Source organism: Nerophis lumbriciformis, linkage group LG29 (assembly GCF_033978685.3).
Source record: "Nerophis lumbriciformis linkage group LG29, RoL_Nlum_v2.1, whole genome shotgun sequence".
Lineage (NCBI taxonomy): Eukaryota > Metazoa > Chordata > Actinopteri > Syngnathiformes > Syngnathidae > Nerophis > Nerophis lumbriciformis.
Window position 1 is genome coordinate 20,347,501 of NC_084576.2, and position 12,931 is coordinate 20,360,431.

Here is a 12,931-nt window from a genome sequence, read left to right on the forward strand (position 1 = left end):
CCTGATCCAGATAAAGATTCAGTAACTTTTGTTTACATTGGAAGATTATTCAACATTTGTCTCTCTTTCTCTGAGCAATGCACGAATCTCAAAGTGTACATTTTGCTTGAATTGTCTGGCCTTGGTGGAGGTCTGAGTGCTGAGTTGTATAGTGCGTGCAGTTCTAATTGTTATTCAAATCCCCAAAGGCACTAACGTTCCTCGTCACCACGTATTGAAATAGAAGATAACATGCAGTACCGATGTAAACTGAATGTCCAATCTACAAATAAATAATAAGAGCTTGAGCACATTGCTCTTGGCGGCAGTGACGTCTGATTAAATTCATGACAATTCATGGTGAAGGTGTAGTTGTGGTCGGACTGGTTCTTCTGGGCTTGCTAATTGTGTGCTTGGCTCTGAGAGAACCAGTAAACAGGTTTTTCCTGCGTGTTAACAGAAGTTTATTACAACAGTGATTGTTCAGCCGCTTCGTGCTGTTAATGGTTTTGTTTTCAGCGCTTAATTGTTGGCTGCAAACCCACTCCTTGTCCTCCCCAGCCTCACATTAATGACATCAATAACCAAATGAACATAATCTACTTTACCTGAGGAGACACCTCTGCCTACGCCTCTCTATTGTGTTGAATACGACCTCTGACCCCTGTCAGCTGCAGTTGATGCTGATTCACCGTGGTTAGTTTCACTCAAGGAAGAAGAGATGCATACAGACGTGGATACGCTTTGCATTGTGGGTCTAGCTGGATTTTGAATCGCTTATTAAAATGGCGCAATGCAAGATTGTGTTAAAATGTTTTGTCTTTTTCCGTAAGTCATACTTGCCAACCCTCCCGGATTTTCCGGGAGACTCCCGAAATTCAGCGCCTCTCCCGAAAACCTCCCGGAAGAAATTTTCTCCCGAAAATCTCCCGGAATTCAGCTGGAGCTGGAGGCCACGCCCCCTCCAGCTCCATGCGGACCTGAGTCCAGTGTGCGCACACAAGGAGACGAAGCAGAAGAACGAGACCGTAGGGGAGACACTTCTCCAGGGCTGATGTATGCTCGGGGCAACACCCTTCACTTTACCCAGCAGTGGGTCTCCACAGCGGACGACTTTAGGGTGAATGATGAGTCCAGCGATTAGTTGCAAATCTTGCTTTATTGATTGATTGCACACAGCCAATCCAACACAAAACCAACTAGTCCTTCCCCGCATTTACGCTACCGCTCCCTCTCTTCTCTCGCCCACACACTCACTGACGTCACTCACCTCACATGCTGTTACCTATTAAAGGGCCACACACACACATACTCTACTCTCATAACACATAGTACAGTTAGTAGAACAACTGTGTTTTCATTACTGTGTATTTGATAGGTGCCATTGAGTGTTATGTGTGTGTATATGTGTAAATAAATGAACACTGAAATTCAAGTATTTCTTTTATTTATATATATAATAAAATAAATAAATATATATATAGCTAGAATTCACTGAAAGTCAAGTATTTCATATATATATATATATATATATATATATATATATATATATATATATATATATATATATATATATATATGTGTATATATATATATATATATATATATATATGAAATACTCGAGTTGGTGAATTCTAGCTGTAAATATACTCCTCCCCTCTTAACCACGCCCCCAACCACGCCCCACGCCCCGCCCCACCCCCCGACCACGCCCCCCACCAGGTCTCAAGGTTGGCAAGTATGCCGTAAATTCAAAACATGGTGCGGACGTGCGGAATCTATAGCTTCGGGGGAGGGTTTGGTGAGATTTTTCTCATTTCCAGCTTGAAAGTAAAGCCGAAAGAAGTCGAGTTGTGAAGCTAATGAAGAGACGATGCATAGCAGCCGTGAGACGATCAAACATGACTTTTAACGCCATCACCTGGTCCATGTTGGCGTGGTCACTGCATTTTCACACTGGTACGTTTCAATCAAAGCATGTTTTATTATGTTTCACATTTAGCAGGCTGTTAGCGTTAGCCATGCTGGCTGCGGTCGACAAACAACGTGTAAGTAATTTGGAAAAAAAACATGCTTTCTGTTCACTTTTAGTCATTTCTCTGCACAATAATGAATGAGTATTATTTTCGTAGAAGTAGCGCAGTGATCAAAGTATTTAAGTATAAATGGGTTTGTTTTTTTCGGGGAAACTTGCTTATGAAATGAGGCGGGGGCACCCTCTCGCCATCTCAAATACATAAAAGATAAAAGCCGTAGATTATGCTAAGCCTTAGCCAGAGGTGTGGACTCGAGTCACATGACTTGGACTCGAGTCAGACTCGAGTCATGAATTTGATGACTTTAGACTCGACTTGACAAAATGTAAAAAGACTTGCAACTCGACTTAGACTTTAACATCAATGACTTGTGACTTCACTTGGACTTGAGCCTTTTGAATTGACATGACTTGACATGACTTGCTACTTTCCCCAAAACCCAAAGATGAAAAAGTTATTCGGGAGCGCTCCGTATTTTTCATTGTGTACTTGTCTATCAGTGTTGCGTGTGTCAGCTGGTGTGGTCTCAGTACAACAGCCAATCAAATTAGATCTACTTTGTTTTCATCACACAGCATTCATCCAATCAAATTGCAGGACAACCAACGAAGAAGACATGTCCAAACCACACGCCAGTGAACAAAAAATGATACCTAAAATAATTTTGTTTGGGTATAAAAATTACGAGGTGGTCAACACAAAACGGTTTGCAGTATGCAACACATGCGGTTCGAAAATTACTGATGGAGAGGCAACAACTTCCAACTTCGTCCGGCATTTGAAGTTGCACAAAGAACGGTAAGTTTTTAATGTAAGATAACGTTTATTGGCTAAGTAACGTGACTTTTATTTGCTGTGTAGTTAAATCAGTGAGGCTGTAAACTCACTGCTAACGTTATAACGTTATTGCAAACACGGGAATCTGTTGCAGTTCACTACCTTATTCATACTTTTTGTTCAGTGATTTTTTTTAAGCAGGGTTACGTTAGTCAATATATCACACGTAACGTTAGACGGCGGTCAGCAGCACCGCGTATTTTAGCCACCTAAAAAAAGACAAAAATAGTAAAATAAAGGTCAGTTAAAATGTATACTATATTATGAATATGTGTACCGTTTTAGCTAGCTTTCTGACATACTGTTGGTTGTTTACCTCAGTGGTCCCCAACCACCGGGCCGCGGCCCGGTACTGGTCCGTGGATCGATTGGTATCGGGCCGCACAAGAAATAATTTTTTTTTTTTCTTTTTGAAATTAAATCAACATAAAAAACACAAGATACACTTACAAGTAGTGCACCAACCCAAAACAACTCTCTCCCCCCTTTTGTTCTGGGCATTGAACATGAAGACTCTTCCTTCACTGTTCCGAGTGGCCATGAGAGTCTTGGCAGTGCCTGCCTCCAGTGCTCCAGTGGAGCGAGTTTTCAGCCATGGTGGCATCATACTACGCCCCCATCGTGCACAAATGACTGACAGACTCTTGGCTAATTTGGTCTTTTGCAAATGCAATGCAGCATAGGGCCCTGACATATAAAAAGTACAACTTTTTTGTTATGTTCACGTATATGTCATGTTTTTTCAATGTTAACACTTTTGTACAAATAAGTACATTTGCACTTTATTTTTCAATGTGTTTGTTCTGTAAAGGAATGAGTTAATGTTTAAAATGACTGGTTAATAGTGCTATTATAAAGTGCAATGTCAGCACAATTTTCTTTCCTGCAATTTAAAATGCACTTGTTTTAATAAATAAATACAGCGTTTGAAAAGCATACACAATCTGTGTTAATATATTAGTCTGTGGTTAAAAGGACTTGAAAGGACTCGAAGCTCAAAATGCAGGACTTAGGACTTGACTTGAGACTTTCCAGTCTTGACTTTGGACTTGACTCGGGGCTTGCCTGTCTTGACTCGGGACTTGACTCGGACTTGAGGGCAAAGACTTGAGACTTACTTGTGACTTGCAAAACAATGACTTGGTCCCACCTCTGGCCTTAGCAGACTTTGCATCTGGTATTCCTCGAAAAAAACGACTCCGTTGACGAGATATTTACAAGTTTGGCTTCGACAATGGCGGAGGTTACTCGAATCTCTTGCCCATTGGATCCTGTCTGACTGCAAAATAAGAAAAAAAACAAAATAAGAGTCCTAGAAGAATAGCTGACATATTTGCAGTTATTATTTTGCACTTAATGCAATGTGCTCACAAGGACACTTTCACCTGCAATTTCTTTATTTCAAACTTGCCCTTTTGAGATTCGTACAAGTACGGCGATCTAAATGTGTCCGAGCGAGCGCTCATGCTGGGTATTTGCATAAAGTCGGCCTTGTTGCGGCCTTGCGCTCGTAGTGGAGGCGGCGTTAGTCGTCGTGGTCTTTGCTGCGGGGGGGCAAAGGGAATTGACTCATAGCCACGGCCACCGGGCAGGTGGGCGACCCGTCATATCAGCCGGCTCATGTCAGAGCGGCCTGCAGTCTTCCCGTTGTTGGGAGCCTCAAAAAAAAAAAAAAGGAAAAGAAAACCCTCCTACTGCAGTCTCTCATGGGGGCTGAGTCACCCTGTGAATGCTCCACCTGTAGCGTAATCCCCTTGCGCGTCTGACATTTGGCTGCATTCAGGGACCGTCTGACACGCGCACCATGCAGGGATGACTTACTCACAGAACACCTCTCCTTTATTAAAATGCTTCTGTCCTCGCTGTCGCTGTGCTGTACTTGACAATTTTCTCTCCTTGTTTTTAAATCCTCGTCTCAGATAGAATGCCCTCATAGGAATTTCCCACCGACCTTCACTTATTTCCACATTAAAGGGGAACATTATCACAATTTCAGAATTGTTAAAACCATTAAAAATCAGTTCCCAGTGGTTTATTATATTTTTCGAAGTTTTTTTCAAAATTTTACCCATCACACAATATCCCCAAAAAAAGCTTCAAAGTGCCTGATTTTAACCATCGTTATATACACCCGTCCATTTTCCTGTGACATCACATAGTGAAGCCAACACAAACAAACATGGCGGAAAGAACAGCAAGCTATAGCGACATTAGCTCGGATTTCAGCGGCTTAAGCGAAATTGAAGAAGAAACTGAAGCTATTGAGCCATATCGGTTTGAACCGTATGCAAGCGAAACCGACGAAAACGACACGACAGCCAGCGACACGGGAGAAAGCGAGGACGAATTCGGCGATCGCCTTCTAACCAACGATTGGTATGTGTTTGTTTGGCATTAAAGGAAACTAACAACTATGAACTAGGTTTACAGCATATGAAATACATTTGGCAACAACATGCACTTTGAGAGTGCAGACAGCCCAATTTTCATCAATTAATATATTCTGTAGACATACCCTCATCCACGCTCTTTTCCTGAAAGCTGATCTGTCCAGTTTTGGAGTTGATGTCAGCAGGCCAGGGAAGCTAGGGTCGATATTCTTCTCTTGATCATCTTTGGTGGCAAAAGGGACGGTGTGAGCTAAGACATCCAGGGGGTTTAGCTCGCTCGTCTGCGGGAACAAACTGCCGCCGTTGCTTGCCGTGCTACCAAGGTCCTTTGTCCCTGAATTGCTCACACACTCCGGCAGATTCAATGGGGGTCTGGCGGCAGATTTCTTTGACTTTATCGTTGGAAATGCATCTGCTTTGAGTGTCGCAGGATATCCACACATTCTTGCCATCTCTGTCGTAGCATAGCTTTTGTCGGTAAAGTGTGCGGAACAAACGTCCAATTTCTTGCCACTTTCGCATCTTTGGGCCACTGGTGCAACTTGAATCCGTCCCTGTTCGTGTTGTTACACCCTCCGACAACACACTGACGAGGCATGATGTCTCCAAGGTACGGAAAACAGTCGAAAAAACGGAAAATAACAGAGCTGATTTGACTCGGTGTTTGAGAAAATGGCGGATTGCTTCCCGATGTGACGCCACGTTGTGACGTCATCGCTCCGAGAGCGAATATTAGAAAGGCGTTTAATTTGCCAAAATTCACCCATTTAGAGTTCGGAAATCGGTTAAAAAAAAAAAAGGTCTTTTTTCTGCAACATCAAGGTATATATTGACGCTTACATAGGTCTGGTAATAATGTTCCCCTTTAAAGCACCTCTTCCTGAGGGCGTTTCAGTCTTATAACTTCACCTTTATCTTTAGTTTTTAAGCCAAAATGCATCCATTCTGTAATGTCCATTAAAAAAAAAAATAGTACTTGTACTTATGGATTTAATACATTGTAAGGTTTCATCATGAGGAACCCTGATATATTACAAACATTTGAATAAAAACAATTCTGGGCTCCTTCACGTAGATTATTGTTGAGACATTTTTCAAGATGGTTGACATAATATCTTGATGGATGTTACAGAAAGTATGAGAATGTGTGAGCTGCTGCCTGGTCTTCTTCACTTATTTAAATAAGTCAAAATATTTACTCAGAAAGTTTGGATTTTTTTGGCAGTCTGCTTTCTTCATGTCCGCCCATCTCTGTCGCGTTATTTGATTGAACCACGGAACATGGAACTCGCGCTCCTTTAAGAGCCCACGCTCCGGAAGCTTGCCGAGCGACGCCATTGCTGCAGTAGCGAAAACAAACAAAACAACGCCAGGAAAGAAGGACAAAAACTGGATTTCCCGGCAAAAATTGGAAAACAGAAGAGACGTAATGTCGCCGACCAGCACTGCATTTTGAAGGAGGGAAACGGGAGGCGTGGCCGCGTGGATCGCCGCAGTAAAAGCAGACCGCAGAAGAATTCTCACAAGAACTCCAATAAATGCCCTGTCAGATATCAAAACATTTGGGGAGAAATATTGACAATGAGAGTAGTTTTTATTTTTAAATGGATAAAAAAAGGGACCTTTGTTCATGCAGCACAAAATAATTGGTGCTTGTTCAGTACTTTTTACTGTTTACTAGTTATATATCTTTTAAATACTGGTATCATATGTGTAGATATTGTATCTGCTTATGTAATTATATTGTGGTTTAAAAAAAAAAAAAGAGGCAGATATTGATGTACGTCAAAATGCCAAATATTGGTGCTGATAATCGGTCGATTTCTCGTGTGTATTTTCTTTTTCAAGGAACGTTTTCACTATCAATCCAACTTGAAACTTTGAGGGGTTATTGCGCCACGAGTGACAAACCTTTTGATTTTGCTTCAATTAAATTACTTTTCTCTTACAAAACCCAAAACCAGGGAAGTTGGCACATTGTGTAATCGTAAATAAAAACAGAATACAATGATTTGCAAATCCTTTTCAACTTATATTCATTTGAATAGACTGCAAAGACAAGATATTTAATGTTCGAATTGAGAAACTTAATTTTTTTGGCAAATAATCATTAACTTAGAATTTAACACATTGCAAAACACAGATGCTGGCTTTTGAACTTTGCGCCTAGAACAGTCCGGATGGTTCTTTTCCTCTATGGTCCGGAGGTCACCATGTCCACAGTTTCCAAAAACAATTGGAAATGTGGACTCGTCAGACCACAGAACACTTTTCCACTTTGCATCAGTCCATCTTAGATGAGCTCAGGCCAAGCAAAGCCGGCAGCGTTTCTGGGTGTTGTTGATAAATGGCTTTGGCTTTGCATAGTACAGTTTTAACTTGCACTTAGAGATGTAGCGACGAACTGTAGTTACTAACAGCGGTTTTCTGAAGTGTTCCTGAGCCTATGTGGTGATATCCTTTACACACCGATGTCGCTTTTTGATGCAGTACCGTCTGAGGGATCGAAGGTCACGGGCATTGCCATTTACGTGCAGTGATTTCTCCAGACTCTCTGAACCTTTTGATGATATTACGGACCGTAGATGGTGAAATCCCTAAATTCCTTGCAATAGCTCGTTGAGAAATGCTGTTCTTAAACTGTTGTACAATTTGCTCAATCATTTATTCACAAAGTGGTGACCCTCGCCCCATCCTTGTTTGTGAATGACTGAGCATTTCATGGAAGCTGCTTTTATACCCAATCATGGCACCCGCCTGTTCCCCTTTAGCCTGTTCACCTGTGGGATGTTCCATATAAGTGTTTGATGAGCATTCCTCAACTTTCTCAGTCTTTTTTGCCACTTGTGCCAGCTTTTTCGAAACATGTTGCAGGCATCAAATTCCAAATGAGCTAATATTTGCAAAAAATAACATTTACCAGTTCGAACGTCAAGTATCTGGTCTTTGCAGTCTATTCCAGGGGTCGGCAACCTTTACCAGTCAAAGAGCCATTTTGACCAGTTTCACAAATTATAGAAAACAATGAGAGCCACAAAAACTTTTGAAATTTTAAATGAAATAACACTGCATACAAAGGTTTTTTTTTTTGCTTTGTGCTATGTATAAATCAGTGGTCTCAGACACGATGCCCACACCTTTTATATAGAAATTTTAAGCTGGTGCGGCACGCGAGTTTTATATGAATAGCGCTTGTCAGCGTCATGCGTGCCGTGATGGTACAGCATATAGCGCCCACTACAATCAGCGCGCCTGATCAGCCACATTTTGTATGGGGCTTCCGCTTGCTCACATAGGTGACAGCAAGGCATACTTACTCAACAACCACACAGGTTACACTGACGGTGGCGGTATAAAAAAAACTTTAACACTCTTACTAATAATGCGCCACACTGTGAACCCACACCAAACAAGAATGACAATAACATTTCGGGAGAACATCTGCACCGCAACACAACATAAACACAACAGGACAAATACCCAGAATCCCATGCAGACCTAACTCTTCCGGGCTACATTATACACCCGCTACCAAACCCCGCCCACCTCAACCGTCGCACAGAGAGAGAGAGATAGAGGGGGGGGGGGGTTGATGTGTGAGGGAGCAGGCTTGTGGTAGGGGCGGGGTTTGGTGGTAGCAGGGGTGTATAATGTAGCCCGGAAGAGTTAGGGCTGCATGGGATTCTGGGTGTTTGTTCTGTTGTGTTTATGTTGTGTTAAGGTGCAGATGTTCTCCCGAAATGTGCTTGTCATTCTTGTTTGGTTTTGGTTCAAAGTGTGGCGCATTATTAGTAAGAGTGTTAAAGTTGTTTTATACGGTCACCGTCAGTGTAACCTGTGTGGCTGTTGACCAAGTATGCCTTGCTGTCACGTACGTGTGCAAGCAGAAGATGTATATTGTATAACAATTGTTAGGCTGGCACGCTGTTAATACAGATTGTAGAGGGCGCTGAATGTTGTACCATCATAGCACGCCCTTATTATATCTGTAAGGGTGAAAATCAGTGAATGTTGATCCCGCGAGAGGCACTGAAATCCGGAAGTCTCACGGGAAAATTGGGGGGTTCAGCAAGTAAGCTGCTGAGCCGCATCAGAGTGATCAAAGAGCCGCATGCGGCTCCGGAGCCGCGGGTTGCCGACCCCTGGTCTATTCAATTGAATATAGGTTGAAAAGGATTAGCAAATCATTGTATTCCGTTTTTATTTACCATTTACACCACGTGCCAACTTCACTGGTTTTGGGTTTTGTATTTAGAGTTGTGTTTAACGGTGGCAAAATCCAGGTCGACTCGCAAGCGTGGTCGTATCGCTCAGCGGCGGTTAATCATTACATCACCTGCCAGAGGTCTGACTCCGCCCCCATTCCTCGCTCGAATCCAGCACATCGGAATGAAAGTAGTCCTCGGCCAGACTCTGACGCTTGGTCCACTAATCCAGCATAAACCGGCAGGGTCAGCCTAGAGCGGGAGGCTCCAGGTGAGCTTAACAGGGGACGTGTGTGTGTGTGTGTGTGTGTGTGTGTGTGTGTGTGTGTGTGTGTGTGTGTGTGTGTGTGTTTGCGTGTTTGCGTGCGCTTTGTGAGTGAACACTGAATGCAGCTGAGTGTTTACTTTTCTCCATTCATCGTTTTCTCATTTTCCCTGCAAACTAACATACACGTTAGTGTGTGTGTGTGTGTGTGTGTGTGTGTGTGTGTGTGTGTGTGTGTGTGTGTGTGTGTGTGTGTGTGTGTGTGTGTGTGTGTGTGTGTGTGTGTGTGTGCGTGCGTGCGTGTGCGTGTGCGTAGAGCTTTAGGTAAACCAGAACGTGCACTGAGAGAGTGACATTGGTCAAAGGTCATGACACAGATCCAGTTACATGCCCTTAATACGTGTTTCATTGTACAGTGGGGAAAAAAAGTATTTGATCCCCTGCTGATTTTCTTTTAAGGGTGTGAACAATCCTTTTTTTTAATATTTATGATAGGATTATTGTATCAAAGACAGAATGTGACACAACACTTAGGGCTGCAACAATTCATGGGAATGTAACGATATGGCAATTTCATATCACGGTATGGCAGAGGGGTTAGTGCATCTGCCTCACAATACGAAGGTCCTGAGTAGTCTTGGGTTCAATCCCGGGCTCGGGATCTTTCTGTGTGGAGTTTGCATGTCCTCCCCGTGACTGCGTGGGTTCCCTCCGGGTACTCCGGCTTCCTCCTACTTCCAAAGACATGCACCTGGGGATAAGTTGATTGGCAACACTAAATTGGCCCTAGTGTGTGGATGTGAGTGTGAATGTTGTCTGTCTATCTGTGTTGGCCCTGCGATGAGGTGGCGACTTGTCCAGGGTGTACCCCGCCTTCCGCCCGATTGTAGCTGAGATAGGCTCCAGCGCCCCCCGCGACCCCAAAGGGAATAAGCGGTAGAAAATGGATGGATGGGTTATCGATATTGTCCCGATATTGTGCTCATACACACTTATAACCAAGTTTTTATTTTATTTTAAATATGATAAATGATCATAATTATTATAAAAGACAAGAAAACAAAAGTTTTTTTTTTTTTTTTTGCAGTTTAACATATAAAAAAATGGCTCGTTCTTGGTGGCTAACAATGCAGCTAACAGGAACAATCTAAATCGCTTTAAAAATGCATTCAAAAACCGTCAACAATACTTAGTTTACATTCCGTAACCTGTATAATAACCAAGATGTAGCGACATGATTTTAAGAGCGAACAAAAGCTAACCACGGCAAGAGATAGCTTCTACGTCAGCATTAAACGCATTTGAGTTTGTAATGCACAACAAAATGCGATAGAACACCAATCTGTACTGAGTGAAAAACATAAACAATCATATTACAGTATCTACAAAGTATCATCTCATGTTTTGTTTGTACACAGCCAGCCAGACAGCGTATGCATGATACACACATGACGTGCTGCGTGTATCATGAGTAAAAGAAAGTGTGATTTGCTGGTCAGGGATGTTTTTCCGGTTTATTTAGGTAAGCACTCCATTTATGTCAAAATTAGCTTGGCTGCAAATTCCGAGTCACTTTCACATCTCTCTCTCAGCTTCCGTCTGCTCCAACGTCTCACTCTTCCTTCGTGCTGGCTTCTGGAAGCAGCAGTTCATCCTCCATATATTCAGATTAAAAAATACAAGGTTGTGAATCCTCGTTTGTCCAAAAATTAGTCGTCTTTGTTGTTTGTTACTAAATCTGCCATGATTAGAAGACACACGTGCCTTTGTGTCCGGAAGTAGGAACACACACTAGTTGCCAGAAGTCGGAAGTGCGCCGCTATGGAAACGGAAATAAATGTGCCGAGGAATTAGTTCTGGCAATGATCAAAAAGACCAAAATACGATAAATATTGTACATATTACATACTGTTATGAAGGTGTGTTACTACATTATATGTAGACTTGCAGTGTGTATATAAAACGTTGATGGAGGGTTTTGAAGTTGTACATCTTCCTTCGTTTTAATTTGTAAAAGTTATTTTTTTAAAGATAAAGACAAAAAAGGTGTGCTGAGTGGGTTACGTCCGGTTTATGTGACTTCCTTCGTCATGTTGCTTCGAGTATCGATCGATCACAGCCTGTAGGTTCAATGTACACAATTGAATATCTTAGTTGCTCGGACAATAATGTGTTTATCCAAGTTTAGAGTGAGGATTGTCGTCTTTTAATGGGGAGAGACGTTAATGTTTCTTGTTTTCATGTTAGCATCTAAGATAGCCCCCTTCTCGCTTGCTTCTCCAGTAGATGAGCAGTGTCACCGGCCATGACTTTATCAAAGTGTTATCAATCACGGTTTTAGGGAAGTTTGTCATTATAGCGTTTATCCTCACATCCCTAGTTAGATTAGGGAAAACAACATTGATTTGTATTTTGTTGCTCTGAGGATTCGTTAAGGTAAACTTTGCAGACTTTGTTTCAGTAAGACTGCTCCATCGCACATGAAAGCAGAGCACCTATTGGTGATTTAATGATGTGGCCTACATTTGTGTGTGTCTGTGTGTGTGTGTGTGTGTGTGTGTGGTGGGGGGACTGGCGGAGTGCAGAAAAACGAGTGGAAAGAGCAATGACGGAAGATGAGAGAGGCTTTGCGATCATTTCAAAGTGAAAAAGACAGACATTGTGGTGAAATATTTGCACTATCAAACGGAGCTGACATTTCAGAATAGCCCTACTTCAGTTATGCAGCACATTACCAGAAATCATCCTGCATATTTTAGAGCAGCTAACGAGTAGAAACGGGGTAAAAGTCTATTTATGTAGCTCACGAACATCTTATATGTTTGACCTGAATGTTTAATTCAAATACAGGTGAGGACATTTTAGCATGTACAGTTTGTAATGTTAGTGCTAACCAGTTGTTTATCCAAAAATTAAACACCACACATCCAATTGTTACCATTTAAAATATGTATTTCTTAAACTTTAAAATACATTGTCACTCAATTTAGCATACTTTTTGTTTAGTTTGGTTCTTTATTTATTATGCATTACCAGGTTTACGGTTTTCTTTTCAATCGCAAGTAATAGTTTGTGACGCTCCAGTTATAAAAGTGCAATTTCAAAGTTAAGTGCATTTCTAAGGAGAAATAATAAAGGTCATTGGAAAAATCCTTGTTTATTTCAACTATTTTTGCTAAAAGATGCATTGAGGTTTAATGAATTGAATGAATTAATTGG

General features: G+C 41.8%; 1 protein-coding gene across 9 annotated transcripts in view; it reads left to right on the top strand.

Moving 5' to 3' along the window:
• The window catches only part of plekha7a (pleckstrin homology domain containing, family A member 7a), a 321,572-nt gene that overhangs the window by 95,887 nt on the left and 212,754 nt on the right, over positions 1 to 12,931 (top strand). Inside the window, exon 1 of one of the 9 annotated variants that reach the window (XM_061924811.2) lies at positions 9,069 to 9,718. The exons of the other annotated variants lie outside the window; for them this stretch is intronic. The gene's annotated coding sequence lies outside the window, so the exon portion shown is untranslated. Of the gene's footprint in view, positions 1 to 9,068; positions 9,719 to 12,931 lie in introns of those variants that run through there. 9 annotated transcript variants of the gene reach the window in all.